The 16,669-nt window shown below is 51.8% G+C and overlaps 1 pseudogene; it reads right to left on the bottom strand.

Moving 5' to 3' along the window:
- Positions 1–14,859: 14,859 nt before the first annotated feature.
- On the bottom strand, positions 14,860–16,075 carry LOC119696436 (annotated as a pseudogene).
- Positions 16,076–16,669: the final 594 nt, after the last annotated feature.

A 16,669-nucleotide genomic window follows, 5' to 3' on the forward strand; every position in this document is an offset into this window, starting at 1 on the left:
GGGTGGCAGTGCCGGGGCTGCAGCAGGGACAGGCCATGGGCACTGCTGGGGCAGCGCTGACGCCTCAGGCCAGGCCTGGATGCTCCAGCCTCCTTGCTCAGGCTCTCTCAAGAACACGCCCAGGCCAAGGCTCAGCACAGAAAAGCCCCGTGAGCAGCCCCAGGGTGGCCGTGGGCAGGCTGGGGGCAAACAGCATGGCTGGGGCTCTGCAAGGGCCCTGGGGCAGACGGGAAGGAGCAGCAGAGCAGGGGCTGATCCATTCCCAGTGCGCTGGACAGCCCAGGGCAGCGTCCCAGAGCGTCCTCATGGAGCTGCCAACAACATCCCCCCTCTGCAGCCCTGGCCTCTCCCACAGCTCCCAGAGGTGCTGCATCCTTGCAGGCACAGGCACGGCAGCACTGGCTCAGGAGCCCCTGTTTGCATTGCACACAGCAGGCAGGAGCACCCCCATGCTGTTGCTGTGGGGACATGAACCTGAGGGAGCACAAATGCCACCAACCCCTGGGGCCAGGAAGGGCTGGGGGACACCAGGGAAAGCACTCAGCTTTGTCGTGGCCTCTGCAGTCAGCCAGAAAGTTTGTTCCCATGAGCTGGGAGTTTCCTGTCCCACTGCAGATGCTGTTGCTCAGACCCAGGGCTGCCTGGCAGCCACCCCCAAACTACCCTGAGCATTTCCTTTGCTTCACCTTTCCTTTCTCTCTTCTTTCCTGCTCCAGATTTCCTGCTATTGCCCAGCCCTGTCCCCTCCCCTGCAAACAGCCCATCCCTGTTTGCCCTTTCCTCTCTGGCCACACTCCCCATTGCAGTTCCTGATTTGGCACCATGGGAACGTCCCTTGGGGAGCAGGATCATCCTACAAGTGCTGCAGGAATTGTCTGCAGGCTCCTGCAGTGCCTCGTGCTGCTCCCTTGCCAGAGGCACCACAGGCCAGGGGGCACATCTGGGCTGCTGTGTCTGCCTGTGGGGCTCCCTGTTCTGGGCAATGAGGAGGGGCTGCAGAGGCTCTGCAGGACTGACAGGATGGGCTTTGGGGCTGGCAGGAGAAGCTGAGAGACCTGGGCTGCTGGAGCTTCTGAAGGGGAGGCCCAGGACTCATCGTGCAACTGCTCCAAGGGTGGTTACAGACAATCAAAGAACCAGCCAGGCTGGAAAAGACCTTGGAGATCATCAAGTCCAACCTGTGCCCTGACACCACCTTGTCTCCCTGAGCCTCTTCTTCTCCAGGATAAACAAGCCCAGCTCTCTCAGCCACTCCTCACAGGACTTGTTTTCTAGAGCCCTCACCAGCCTTGTTGCCCTTCTCTGGACATGCTCCAGCACCTCCATGGCCTTCCTAAATTGATGTGCCCAGAACTATCTGGACACAGCACTCAAGGTGCTGTCCAAACAGTGCCACGTAGAGGGGAAGAATCACTGCCTTGGTCCTGCTCGCCACACAATTCCTCATCCATAGGAATTCCAGGGGTTAGACGAGGGAAATGGTGGAGAGGTGTCGGGCTCAAAGTGTTATTAGTTTTCAGCCATGAAGGGTCTTGATTTTCATATTTATTCAGAGTGCTTTAGGAGGTGAGTTTGGCTGTGGCCCAGCTCCATCCTCCTGCGGGGCTCAGGGCCTGTTCCCGGCCATGGCCAGCCCTGGCTGCCTCTCTGCTGGCCCAGAGGCCGGCAGAGCCTGGGGCTGGGCTGTCTGGGCAGCCCCACAGGTGCCACGGGCTCTGCAGGAGCTGGCAGAGGCTGCCCAGCAGGGAGGCCACGGGGCACAGAGCCCCAAGGCTGCTGTGGGCACCACGACACAGGGGCCGTTCCCAGCCGCAATGCTCCTGGCCTGGGCTGGGCCTGCCCAGGGGCTGGGGCACCATGGCTGGGCCAGCACAGGGCCACAAAGGGGCCACGCAGCCACTGCCGGGGCTGACAGCAAGGCCGGGCACACACAAGGAATTGCTGAGCATGGCCTGCGCTGGGCAGGGCTGACTGTGCCAAAGACAGAGTTCAGCTGCCCTTGGTGGCTGCAGGAGCAGTCAAGAGCCCAAAGAGCCTCCATGGCTGTGCTGGAGACCAAGGCTGGAGGAGGGAAAGGCAGGGCTGCTGTGGGATGGGGAGGGGGATTTAATTCCAGCAGACACTGATGTGAGGCTTAGGAAGACTGGAAGAGAAGAGAAGCTTCGCAAGCCTCAAAGGGCGGGATGTTACCAGATTGTTATAGATATGTCAAAATTCATAGGGGGATAAAATAGTAGTATGCAATTAATATGCTGAATGTAATGTCCTTATAAGTACAGTAATTATAAATGTACTAAAATATAGCTCTTTCTTAGATCTGTTATGAGAATATTAAGAGTTTACAACTCTATATAAAAACTGCTGAAGGAAACATGCCCAGGCTAGTTACCAAAGCTAAAGAATGGAGTTTACATAGTAGCTCTCAGGGCTTGGGAAACCAGTTGTCTTACACATACCACACGTAGTTTTGCCACATTTACATGTGAAGAATAGGAAGGCAACCCAGAAACTGGGAAACCTTAACAAAGTCAGGAATAAGCTATCAGCAGCACACCTGGCCACAGATAGCTGGAGAGATAGCATATTTTATGATAATTCACTTAGTCTATAGTCTGTTTCGGGGAAATCTGTTAATATGTAAAGTACTACCTGTAAAAGACTGTTTAACTTGTGTAGCTTCCTGAACGCTGGTTTGTGTATTGTAAACGCGCTCCTTAAGGACTTGTCTAGCAGAAGACAAGAAGCCGATGAATTATTCCCAAGACATCGAGAACTGGACTGTCTTCTATCTGATAGTATTATCCCTGGACCAGAGAAGCTTTGGAAACTCACTTGATTATGAAAAGGACAAAGGACATCCTCGCCTCCAGCTAGAAAAAGAGTATAAAAACTGGACTCGGACATGGCCATGGTGTGCCACTACCTCTCTGATGCGACAGCAGCTCAGAGCTGCATACGTGTGTCACCCAGAGCCAAAGTCCCCGGCTTGACTCTGTCCGTTTCACTTCGTGGCTGGCTTAAATTGTGAATTTGAATGCAAAATAAATCTTATACTTTGTTATTTTATAATAATTTGACTCTCGCAAATTATTGATCTGGCGTAATTGGCAATTACATTTATAACAAATGGTGACCACCGCCGTGGTCTAATTCAGCTCTTTAGAGAAGCTCCGTCCCAGTGGGGACGTGCCCCGCCATGCCCGAGCACTTGGCGGTCCCGCTGGATTGGGGGGCCTCTAAAAGACCAATTAGATCCAGAACACTAAAAAAAACCCCAAAAACCACGATTTAGGGATAGGACGGGCCCATTGTAAGAGCTCTCAGAACCTTAGAGAATAGGTCTCCAAAACCAGGGATACTTTTTTTTCACTTGTAAAAAGGTCTACGTGCACAAAGAAGTCCACGCGGGAACAGGAATCGTAAGTATCGCGTGGTTGAGTGAGGGTGACTGAGCGTGGGTGTGTGAGACGTGATATTATCACGGAGCAAGTGCAGACCTGGCAACCCCAGTTCCCCTCTCCCACGAGGGAAGGGGTCAGGCAAAGGGGAAGTGACTGAAAAACACACACACGTCAACTCCGGGACATGGGTGGGGGTCCGGGAGTTCAGTCACGGGAGGGCTCAGGAAGGCTAATCCTCAGGACAGAGGAGATAGAAGCACGCCCGAACCCTAGGGCTTAACAGCGAAGCCCACGGTAAGTATAAAAATCTGAGAGCCTAAGCGCTGGTGAGGAAACCCTTATAGAGCGATTCACTGTAAGATCAGTAACACCAGTGGGGATAGGGAACCAAGTAAAATTAAAGAGTCTTCAAATGGACAAAGAGTTTGGAGAAGAGGATCAAAAAGAAAGCAAGTCCTAATAGGCTGCGTAAGTATGGAACTAAGAAAAAGTAAGGAGGTGGATAAAAATCAGGAAAAGCCTGAAAAGGAGCAACCTGAGTTAGAAATCCCCATTAACAGTCCTTTGGGATGGATGTTAGAAAGGTGGGATGACAGCTACGATAGGAGGTGGAAATCTAAGAGAAAGATGATCCATTATTTTGTAAAGGTATGTGGAGGGAAGGAAATAAGGAGAAACATGATTTGGCCAGTATTCGGGACCTTTGAGAAAAGAGTCTGCCCAGCTCTGTGTGCGTATGTGCACGATTTAAGGGCTCCAAATTATGAGGAAGAAGAATATGCTCAGTTATGGGAGCAGGCCGCGGTGGGGTTATATCCCAATAGAGTTTACAAAGGGAACACGGCCAAAAAGGAGGAATGGGAACCTTTAGAAACCCTCCCGCCTCCATACCTGCCGGCTCAGGCGTCTGCGCCACCCCCTCCGGAAAATCCGCAGATGCCTGAGTCAGCTCAGACGGCTGCACCGGCGGAACCTGAAGGCTCTATAATAACGGACCAAGCCTCAGGCACACAACAAACACACAGCCTACCTCAAACCATCACAGAAGAAACACAAGTAGTACCTACAGGGGGGGCGGGCTCACCACCAGCAAGCCGGACATGGGGAAAAAGAAGGTACATACAGAAGATAGCAGGGAGGAAGGGGAAACTTCTAGGGTATTCCCACTTTGAGATGTTCCCACTGCCCCTGGAGTTCTAGGATACGTAAACGGTTCCATGGGGCTCTGCTGTGTCACAATGGCCCCTTGGTTCCTTGTGGCTTCCACAAGGGTCTCCTTGGTTCCACAGTGTGACAATGGAGCCTTGGTTACATGAAGCCCTGCAGTGTCACAATGGACATTTGCAGGGCTGGAACTCCTCTGCTCTGGAGCCAGGCTGAGAGAGCTGGAGCTGTTCAGCCTGGGCACGAGAGGGCTCCAGGGAGACATCAGAGCCCATTCCAGCCCCTAAAGGGGCTTTGAGAGAGCTGGAGAGGGACTTTGGACAAAGGCTTGGAGGGACAGGACAAGGGGGAATGGCCATGAGGTGAAGGAGGGCAGGTTTAAATGGGATATTGGGAAGAAATTCTTCCCAGTGAGGGTGCTGAGGCCTTGGCACAGGTTCCCCAGGCAGGCTGCAGACTCCCCACCTCTGGAGGTGTTCAAGGCCAGGTTGGATGGTGCAGTCTGGTCCAGTGGAAGGCGTCCCTGCCCATGGAAACGGGATCATCTTTAGGATTCCAACCCAAGCCATTCTATGACCCTAGATTTGCCCCTCCCTGCCCTCATGCAGCAGCAGCAGGTTGACATGTTCCTTTTGCAGCCATTTACTGTAAACACGGTGCCTGAATTAACTTTGCTCTGTTTGTTGCCTGCAGCCTCCATCAGCTCCAGCTGAGCTTTGGCTTTCCTAAACACACGAACACACGCTCAGGTCAGATTTCTGAATTCCTCCAGGAGATGCCCAGCACAGGCTGCCTCTGCCCACTCAGTGCCAGCCCCTCTCCCCAGGCCAGCACAGCAGCCCTGGGCAGGGGACAGAGAGGCCTGGCCAGAGCTGGTGCCTGCAGCAGCAGCTTCCTCTGCATTCCTTCCTGCAGGCCCAGAAACGCTCCCTTGCTCTTCTCCCTGGACATCCCTTTCCCTGGCTGAGCGTGTCCTGGCCATGGCCGGGCTGGCTTGTCCTGCTGCCCCAGTCCCTGCTCCCCACAGGGCTCTGAGCTGACTCTGCTGCTCGGGACACAACAGGATCTGCTGCTGGCCGTGGCTGGGGCTGCAGGGAAGCAGCAGCTCCAGGGGGAAGGTTGCAGAAAGGCTCTGGGCACTGAAGCTGACAGGGGCACCCCAGGGTCTGCAAGTTCTCTGTGTGGCAGCTGAGCTTGTGACCCCTCGAGCTGCATTCTTTCTTGTGTTTGCTTATACAGGTGACCTGGATCCATTGCTAGACAAGATGTTTTGTGTCACATAACACTGCTAGAGGGAGAATAATAATAATTTTTAAGCTAAAAATAATATTTCATGTATAATACACAATGAGGAAAAAAGACACCTATGATCAGAAGAGCATCTGAGTTTTTCAGAGGATGAGAGACTCACTGATGTTCCAGTGGTGAACTCTGTCCATATACTTTCCTCAGGGCTTCCTTGAGATGAGAGATGACCACCAGAGGCCAAGGCCAGCTAGAGCTCTCTGTCCTGGCAGCTTTTGTCTGAGAGAACCCTTGCATATAGGGAATTTATCATGGGGAGCGTCAGTTTTGGCCATGGGCACCTGGAAAGATGGATGGTTCATTTCCATAGGAAGGAAAGCACAGAGCCCCAGTTCTCCAGAGACTGATGAGAGGCAGTCCTCAACATTCCAAGATCAGCTGGACCTGTTAGGTGGCCCCTGGGAAGCAAAACAAACCAGATCTGTTCCACAAGGCTTGGCTCCATGAGGCCCTGCAGTGTCACAATGTTCCCCTTGCTTCTGAAGTGTCACAATGGCCCCGTGCTTCCATGTGGCCCGCAGGGTCACAATGGCCCTTTGGTTCCCTGGGGCCCCACAGTGTCACAATGGTCTCCATGATTCCAAGGGGCCTTGCAATGCCACAATGCTCTCCATGGATCCACGGTGCCCTGCAGGATCACAACGGCCCTTTGGTTCCACAAGGCCCTGCAATGCAGCAATGGCCTCTTGGTTCCACCAAGCCCTGCTGCTTCACACTGGCCCCTTGGGACCATGCGGCCCAGCAGTGCCACAGTGATGTCCCTGGTGCCACGAGGTCCCACAGCGCCACAATGGTCTCCAGAGGAAGGAAACAACCAAGCCCCAGTGTTCCAGGGGCAGATGAGCAGCAGCCACCATAGGCCAAGGGCAGCCACATCAGACAGTGCTGGCAGATTTTGTCTGGGAGCAATTTCCAGATATTTGGGATTTTAGAGGCAGAATACCCATTTTGGACAGGAACGCCTGGAGGAGAAGGACCATTCTTTTACATAGGAAGGAAGGCAAGGAGCAATAGTGTTTCAGGGCCAAATGAAAGGCGGCCATCAGAGGCCAAGGCCAGCTCAACTCTGTCCTGGTAGCTTTTGTCTGAAAGCGACCTGCGGATATAGGGAATTTTGCAGGTGGAATCCCAATTTTGGCCATTCCTGTGTAGATAAGAAGGACAGTTCTTTTCCACAGGAAGGAAAGCACAGAGTCCAAGTGTGGAGTGTTTTGTGGATAGTTGGCTAGCTGAGAGAGGCCATATAGACATAATAGCCTTGGTTAAGCGAGAAGGAGACAAGTATAGGAGTCAGCAGTCAGTTTCCGTATAAGGCAAGGACACTGTGCCCTTGGTACAACAGCAGGATAAGGAGGAAGATCTTTGGTTAGAAATATGAAGAAAAGCAGAAAAGTTGTAACAGTATATCCACAAGAATGCAGAAGTAGGTGTAGCTGGCTGATAAGTAACTAACCAATAATGAGCTCGCCTTTTGCAATATGTATTAGCCTCATTAACACCAATATAAATATGCATGCCTATCAATAAAGTTTGAGACTTGTTGATCATCAGCGGGTGTGCAAGTCTTCCTTCTCCGTCAAATGGTGACCCCGACGACCCCCCCCGAAAAGAAAACGGGGGAGCACGCCCGCCATGGAAGGATGAAGTAGGAGTTGGGTTCCTGCTGCAGGGGGAATGGCATAACTGGATCGGCCACAGGTTTGCGGTCTGCGGTCCCCAGGAGCTGTACAGACAGTCCTGGCCATACGTGCTGCCGGAGCCTGGGAAACCTGCAACAGCGCTGACGAAAAAAGGTATGGAGAGGCAAGCAGCATATGATTTATTCACTGCCTTTTTACAGAGAAGGCAAGTAAAGGAGATAGATTTGCAAAAGGAGTTGCCAGGATTGTTAGCTTATGGATATGAAAAGGGGTTTTTTCAGAATCCACATACAGTGCATGAGTTATCAGAATGGCGTAAATTTGGGGATAAGTTGTGGGAAGCCATGTTGGAGGACGATAAAACAGCGAAAAAGTTAGGGAAGCTATGGAAGGTCGTGCATAATGAGCTTTTACAGTATCAGGCAGAAAAGAAGGCAGCAGAGCAAGCATCGGCCACTCAAGATAGAAACGGGAACTATGATAAGGACTGGTTCCAGTCTACTCCGCTACCTCCTGCGGTTAATAGTGTTGTCCTGCCCCCCCTGCCTCCTGCTTCCAATGCCGGAGCCTCCGGTGAGCCATCAGCGCCCCCCCAATCACTAACACCCCCGAAAGGGTCACAGTCCTGCCCTAAGCCACCTATAAATTCACCCCTGTCAGGTGATGAGCCGATTCCTGGGGCAAAAAGCGACCTAGCGGAGGCCATCGCCAGGGAACGGAGGGAGGCGTGGGCGGCGCTGGCCAAGGACTGTTTGGATAAGGGGGACAGGGGATTAATGGAGGCAGCCTCAGTGCTGGCATTCCCGGCAGTCTTTCAGCAGTTGCCGGGGGAGGAATGCAGGTAACAATCACTGCTCTTGACTGGAAATTACTGTCTCAGCTTAGAGCGACTGTTAGCCAGTTTGGAGTGACGAGCGAGCCTGTGAAGCAAATGCTAGATTACATTTGGGGTATGCAGATACTTTTGCCTGCTGATTGTAGAGGGATAGTGAGATTGATTTTTACACAACATCAGCAACTGCTGTTCAATGCGCACTGGCAAGCGCTGGTTAATGAGTGTGTAGCCACACCAAGACAGCAGGGGGATCCCTTGCATGGCGTGACAACAGAAGAATTGATGGGGTTGGGTGCATTTCTTTGCACAGAGGTGCAGGCATTGATAGGACCGGATAAGTGTAGAGAGGCTATGAGATTGGTGAGGCAGGCTATAGAGCAAGTGAAGGAGCCGGGTGGTGTACCAATGTATATGGGGATTAAGCAAGGACGAGATGAAGCATTTGGCACGTTTGTAGATAGGGCTGCAGCTGCTATAGAAAAAGCAGGGGTGCCGGAGTTTATGCGAAGCGCACTATTAAAACAATGTGCCCTTCAGAATTGTAATCAATCCACAAAAAATGTATTAAGCACCCTAGGGGCGAACTGGTCCATAGAGGAAGCACTAGAGAGGATGGCCCAAATCCCTATTGGGACCCAGGCATTTTTGGTGGACACTATTAAACAATTGGACGTGGGCCTTCAGGAGCAAGCGAAAGCCTCTCAGAATCAGGTGTTAGCTGCTCTTGCACCTCTCCGAGTCTCCGCAGCCGTAATCCCAGCACTGAGACAAGGCTCAGCAAAATGCTATCGGTGTGGGGGAAGTGGTCATTTTCGCCGAGAATGCCAAGCTGGAGGAGTGCGGTGCCAAAATTGTCGGTCGGACACCCACAACACCACTGTCAACACCTCAGCCCAGCTCCACTACAACCAGCCACCGCCGGAAGCCTCGGGCTGGACGTTGCAGCCTCAGTAGCAGTAACCTTGATAACCACCCACCCAGAAAAGGTGCTGACTGGAATAAAGGGACCAATCATTATTGATGGACAACCTATGGGTGCTTTGTTGCTGGGACGATCATCGGCCACCATGATGGGATTATTTGTTTTAACTGGAGTAATAGACGCTGATTATATGGGGGATACAGCTGACAGTCTGGTGTGGAACTAAAGATTTACTGGGTGCACTTACTCAGCAAGACAGAAAAACGGGGGAGGCGTGGGCCTTGGAATGGATATCTCTTCCACTTCAACAGCCTGGTACCTGATAAATAGTATGGAATTACAAGAGGCGCTGTTGGGGGCCGGAAGCGTGATCGCCACTGATAATATTCCCAATATACTGTTGAACTGGATAGGGCAGTGGGGTTGGATGCAATGCCCAAAAAGGTCACAGAAACCCCTGTCGGATGCTATCACAGCCTACACGGATGCAGGAAGAAAATCCAGAACTGCTGCAGTGATTGGCAGGAAAAGGGACAATGGCACCATCAGATTCTCCAGGCCTCCAAATCGGATACTTTACAAACGATGGAGTTATTGGCTGTTGTTTGGGCCATGATGCATTTTTCTGGACCTCTCAATATAGTGACAGATTCTTTGTATGTTGCAGGAGTATGTGAGCGAATAGAAGATGCCTCTATCAAAGAGGTTCAAAACAGGAGGTTACATGAGCTGTTTATACAGTTACAGAGGGCAATTAAGTTGAGAAAATATTCTTTCTCTGTTATCCATATCAGAAGTCACAAATGGGATGCGTGGGTAAAATACAGAGATCCTAAGACAGGGCAATGGCAAGATCCTGATAAGTTATTATATTGGGGCCGCAGATATCTTTGTGTTTCTACCCCTACAGAATACTTGTGGGTACCTGCTAAATGGACCCGAGCAGCTGTGTTAGAAAATTTTGGTCTCCAGGGTCCATAGTGGCAGCATCCTTTTTAACTCCAGGAGTATCGGCAGCAGGTGCCCATGCCATTTTAAATAAGCTAGGATGCTGGCTTGCTAAACAAACCAATGCCACCTCTTTGGCACTTTCTAGCCTTTTGCTTGATGTTGATTCTATTCGCCATGCAACGCTTCAAAATAGGGCTGCAATTGACTTCCTTTTACTTGCACAAGGCTATGGCTGTGAAGAATTTGAGGGTATGTGTTGCATGAATTTATTGGATCATTCCACATCCATACATACAAAGATTAAGGAGCTCCAGAAAGGGCTGCACGCCCTGAAAGAAGAAGATGGATTGGGGTTAGAAGCATGGCTAAAGAGTCTTGGATTAGGCCCCTGACTGCGAACAATGATTATGTATGCAATAGGGATATTAGTTGTTATTGTGTTGCTAATGCTTGTATTACCATGCTTATTTAGTTGCTTACAAAGAATGGTTAGCCAAATGATGGACAAGGCTTGGCTACGACACTTCTGACCCAAAAAGAAAATGGGGGAAGTGTGGAGAGTTTTGGGGAAAGTTGGCTAGCTGAGAGAGGCCATATAGATATAATACCCTTGGTTAAGTGAGAAGGAGACAAGTATAGGAGTCAGCAGTCAGTTTCCGTATAAGGCAAGGACACTGTGCCCTTGGTGCAACAGCAGGATAAGGAGGAAGATCTTTGGTTAGAAATATGAAGAAAAGCAGAAAAGTTGTAACAGTATTACCACAAGAATGCAAAAGTAGGTGTAGCTGGCTGATAAGTAACTAACCAATAATGAGCTCGCCTTTTGCAATATGTATTAGCCTCATTAACACCAATATAAATATGCGTGCCTATCAATACAGTTTGAGACTTGTTGATCATCATCGGGTGTGCAAGTCTTCCTTCTCCGTCACGCTTTTGTGAGGTGTCTTTACCAGGAGCACAGGCTAGTGGCACCTGGGTCGATTTGAGTTTGGTATTTTGTCTTTTATTAAACCTTTTTTTGTTCCTGACGCTGTCATATAAGCCTCCTGCTTCTTTTATGCCTCCCAATGAATGCTGAGCTATTCTGGGATATAACGTTTGGGTGTTGAGAGCTTATCAGATCAGCTCAAAACCCCAGGCAAAAACATTAAATACTCTGGCCCAAAGGCACAGAGGACACAACAGGAGCACAGGGAGGAGCCTGGATCCACCAGCAGCCCACAGTGGGAAATAGGAAATCAGACCTTTGGTACTGGGAATGGGACCTGCTGGGTGTGTGGAGACTGCCCATAAATGGCTTCCCAAAGGATGGTTTGGGTCCTGTTTCCAGGTAATGTTGGTGCCTCCCTTTAGGGTACTTTGGCAACAACCACAAGGAAGAGTTGGGGCCAGGAGAACATCTTCCCTCCAAAAGAGTCCCTTGGATTTCAGAAACCAAAAGATTCTGGTTCACCCTGTGCCCCATGCACACTGCCTCATCCTATGGAGTTTACATTAATGAACTAAATCAAATATTAGAAGAAGTAGTGATTTATGCTATTAAAACATTGATAGGCCATCTTATGAGCTCCAACAAACACTAATGGGGCTCCACAGAACTGCATGGCCTTGGATTATCTGCTTGCTGGCCTGGGAGGAACTTGGGCTATTCTAGGACAGGAATGTTGCACTTCTATCAGTGCTGGGTTTGAAGTCCAACAATCAGGAATCACCTTGATAGAAAGAGCAGTAGAAGAGTGGCAGAAAGAAGAAAATTTCTTCTTGATGGGATTGGCTTCATGACTGCCAAATTGGAGGCTGCTACAAAATGCATTTGTGGCAATCACTGTAATCACTGCAGTGTGAGCATTTTCTGTGTTACAATTCCATGTGAGAGTTGTTGTGATACTTTGTGCTGGAAAATGGCATATTAAGACTTGTCTAAAAAGATACGGTCTCAAGAGAAAAGGGGGATTTGATAAATAACATGGATAATAGCAACTAATTAGGCAGGTTTAAAGGAATGTGAATTATAACTCTGAATAATGAACTTGAACAGCATTTAATTGAAGAACAAGATGCGATGCCTTTATGCCTAATACCTAAATCTGAACTCGGTTATCAACAGAATTGTTATGAAGGTTGTAGTTCATCTCTAGGTCAAAGGTCCTACTGAAGTACCAAGGCCTGGACAGCAGGCCCTGAGCCAAAGGCGACCTCTGGAAAAACCTACCAACCAAAGGCTACTTGTACCTGCTGATTAACAAAGCATTATTAGCAATAGGATGTATGTATCTGTTCATTGGTGAAACAGGGATTTACCTTTCTCTATTTAGAAACCAGACAAGGCCCCATCTGGCTTTGTTTGGGGCTGTATGGTCAAAGTCAGCTCCCTTGGTTCCTCCTTGGGCCCTGGCCAGGCTTTGGGTGGAACCAAAGAGGAGAATGAAACCAGATGTTCCCACATTAGCAGTGCTGTCAGTTTGTTCATTCAGCACCGTCAGAGCTGGGCCCTCTCACAGCAGCGCTGGAGCCTCACCTGTGGCTGGAGGCACCTGCAGCAATTCCCAGTGTCCAGGAGTGGCTCTGCAGCCCTTGGCTGTGACAGCTTCCCCAGCTGCTGTGTGGATCTGGGGGATGGTAAAGGCTGAGGGTAACTGGGGCTGTCTCTTTCCTAATCACTGCAGGCAATCTTTGGTGGTCATGGTTGAGTGCATTGCTGAGCTGCTCTTCCTGTGACTTTTTGCAGTTTTGCATTATAATAAATCACACAATTCCTGAGCTTGGTGTTTGTGTCTTTGGTGCTGACCCTGCCCACTGGCAAAACAGACACTGCAGGGCCACAGAACCAAAGGTGCCTTGTGACACTGCAGGGCTCAGTGTGACCAAGGGGACCAGAGTGACACTGTGGGGCCACATGGAACCAAGGGGACTGGAGGGACACTGTGGGGCCACCGGGAACCAAGGGGACCAGAGTGACACTGTGGGGCCACATGGAACCATGGAGGTCGTTATGACGCTTTGGGGGCTCCTGTAACCAAAGGCCCATTGTTTTCCTCTCCCTGCCCCAACCCCGCTGAGCAGCCCAGCCCTTCCTGGCCCTGCAGCAGGAACTGGAGGCACTGGAAGTCAGGGACAGCCACGCTGTGTTTGGAATGTTCAGCAGATGCTCAGCTCAGGCAGCTCCTGCAGCCCCAGGGCCAGCCCTGCTGCCCAGCACAGCAGCACAGAGTTGGCCCCGGGGCTCCTCAGGCAGCTCCTGCTGGCCCAGGGACAGGGCAGCCTCTTGCCAGGGCTCCTCTGCACACCCACGGGCTCCTGCTCTGCTCCTGGCCCATGCCAGGTGCCCCCAGAGCCTTTGCCAGGGGAACACGTCTGGGCTGGCCTGAGCAGCCATTGCTGCAGCCCCTGCCCTGCTCCCCAGAGCCCCGAGCTGGGGCTGCTGCTCTGCAGAGCTCGGGGGCTGTGCTGCCCGGGGCCCTGGGCTGCCTCTGCTGGGCTCTGCTGCTCAGCCTGGCACACAGAGGCAGCTGATGCTGCTCCCTGCACTGACCCCCTCCCACACAGGCTCTGCGGGGCCATGGAGGGGGCTCAGGGGTGCCTGCCTTGTGCCAGGGCTGCCAGATGGGCTTGGGGCTGCCCTGGATCCTCCTGGGGGAGTTCCCTGAGGTCAGACGAGTCAGTGCCCAGACTCCTTTCCCTGGGCCTGCTGTGTCCCCTGGGCTGCAGAGCTCTCCTGGCTCACAGCAGACATTCAGTCCTTGATCTCAGGTGACCCCACCCTGCACAGGCCTGTGCCCTGTGAGCTCCACTCCCTGCTGATCCTGGCACACACTGTCCCTGCAGGTTCCCTGTGTTCTCCTGGCAGCTCCCAAGGCCCTCCAGACAAACACTGCCCTGCCATCAGCCCTGGCACAAGCTGCAGAGCCCCAGGAAGGTTCAGCACAGACCATTCAGCATCTGATGGGCACTGGCCACCCACAAGCAAAAGCTGACTCAGACCTGAGTCCCCTTAAAGTCCCACTGGGACACTGATCTCATCCCACGGAGCCCTGGGAGAACAAGGAACACAAGGAGCACAAGGAACACAAGGAACACAAGGAACACAGGACCCTCTTCAGGGTCTGTTCCTTGGGCCTGTTCATGAGAGTGGCTCTGGAGGAGAGCAAAGCCTCCCTGCCCTGCCCTCAGGAGATGCCCTCTGCTGATGGAGCTGCTGTGCTGGAGCCCAGCTGTGTCCCAGCAGTGCCCGTGGCCTGTCCCTGCCTGTGGTCACAGCAGGGACACGCAGCAGGACAGTGCCCAAGCTGCCAGAGCACTCCGGCCTCACAGCCACAGCAGGGCTGGGAAGGAGAGGGTGGAGTTGGGAAGAGCAGACGTGGGAAGAGCCAGGGCCACTGTCCCTGGCTGTGCTGCTGTGCTGGGAGTCTCTTCCCTCCACCTCTGCCCACAGGCACTGCCCCTGCAGGGACAGAGAAGGGCTGAGGAAGAATCATGGACACACAGGTTAGGGCAAGCACTTGTTTTTATTTAAACGCCAAGGAAACAAGCCTCTTGCAGATCTTTGTATTTCAAAAGAAAGGTAGATATTCATGTAGAAATGCTAAGAGTAGTACTACAGTATTTTGTGAGAAACATTACAACAATAGAAAAAACTTACAATAGAAAAAATAGAAAAAGTGAGGGAAAAAGGCTGAGATTGTAAAGAGTTACATTCTGAAGGCTCTGCAGAAGAAAAGAGAATTTATTGCTTTTGAAGATACAGTCACCAGTTTTCCCAGGGTATCCTTGAACTCCTGGTTCCTCAGGCTGTACATGAGGGGGTTCAGGGCTGGAGGCACCACCGAGTACAGAACTGACAGGGCCAGATCCAGAGATGGGGAGGACATGGAGGGCGGCTTCAGGTGGGCAAATGCTGCAGTGCTGAGGAACAGGGAGAGCACGACCAGGTGAGGGAGGCAGGTGGAAAAGGCTTTGTGCCGTCCCTGCTCAGAGGGGATCCTCAGCACGGCCCTGAAGATCTGCACATAGGAGAAAACCATGAACACAAAACAACCAAAATATAGAAGAGCACTTAGCACAATGAGCCAAACTTCCCTGAGTTTGGAGTGTGAGCAGGAGAGCTTGAGGATCTGTGGGATTTCACAGAAGAACTGGCCCAGGGCATTGCCCTGGCACAGGGGCAGGGAAAATGTATTGGCCGTGTGCATGAGAGCATTGAGAAAGCCACTGGCCCAGGCAGCTGCTGCCATGTGGGCACAAGCTCTGCTGCCCAGGAGGGTCCCGTAGTGCAGGGGTTTGCAGATGGACACGTAGCGGTCTTAGCACATGACGGTGAGAAGGGAAAATTCTGCTGACATGAAAAAGGCAAAGAAAAATACCTGTGCAGCACATCCTGAGTAGGTGATGTCCCTTGTGTCCCAGAGGGAATTGTGCATGGCTTTGGGGACAGTGGTGCAGATGGAGCCCAGGTCGCTGAGGGCCAGGTTGAGCAGGAAGAAGAACATGGGCGTGTGCAGGTGGTGGCCGCAGGCTACGGTGCTGATGATGAGGCCGTTGCCCAGGAGGGCAGCCAGGGAGATGCCGAGGAAGAGGCAGAAGTGCAGGAGCTGCAGCTGCCGCGTGTCTGCCAATGGCAGCAGGAGGAAGTGCCTGATGGAGCTGCTGTTGGACATTTCTTCAATCTAGGCATCGTGCACTGTTGAAAGAAGACATTGACAAACTGGGACCTATTTCTTTGAGTCAATCCTATGGTTTTATTTGGAATCCCCTCAAAATGACTTATCTTCCCGGGAGCCAAATATTCTTCCTGAACTTGGCTAAACGGCTAAACTTTTTTGAGTTCAGGATTGTGCTGCTAAATTACTGCCTCATTGCTCTCCGCCTGAACACTAGGGAGCCCAGAGGGAAAACAGGGCTCTCTGTGCCCCAGTGCAGTCAGACCTGCTGGAACTACCCAGGTGCCCTTTGCTCATTTCACCTCCCTCTATTTCAGTGTCATCACACTTAAAACTTTCTTGAAAAATAAAGTGGAGTTTTTAATAGACGCCAGTTTCAAAGACAATTTCTCTAAGCCTTTCTCTCTTTCCCTGTGCACCTGAACAGGAAGGGATATCCAGGGTTGGTCTGGCACTCTGCTGCCTGGAGTTGTGCCTACTGGGAGCTGTTTCTCTCTATCCAAGCCTTGTCCCTGCCAGGGCTCCCAGCGCCCAGCCCAGCCCTGGGGGCTCAGCTCTGCCCTGCAGACCCCTCCCAGCACAGGGCACTGCCCAGGGGCATCTCCCTGGCAGCAGGGCCTGAAGGGCAGGGCAGACAAACAGAGATGCTGCAAGCCAAGGTGCTGCTGCTGCTGTCTGTAGGGAGAGGAGGCTGAGGAGGCACTTTCTGAGGGAGATCTGAGGCACATCTGCTGATGCCCAGGCTGACAGAGCAGGAGTCTCAGTGACACAGACAAAGCTGGCAGCCCCTT

Source organism: Motacilla alba, unplaced genomic scaffold (assembly GCF_015832195.1).
Source record: "Motacilla alba alba isolate MOTALB_02 unplaced genomic scaffold, Motacilla_alba_V1.0_pri HiC_scaffold_28, whole genome shotgun sequence".
NCBI lineage: Eukaryota > Metazoa > Chordata > Aves > Passeriformes > Motacillidae > Motacilla > Motacilla alba.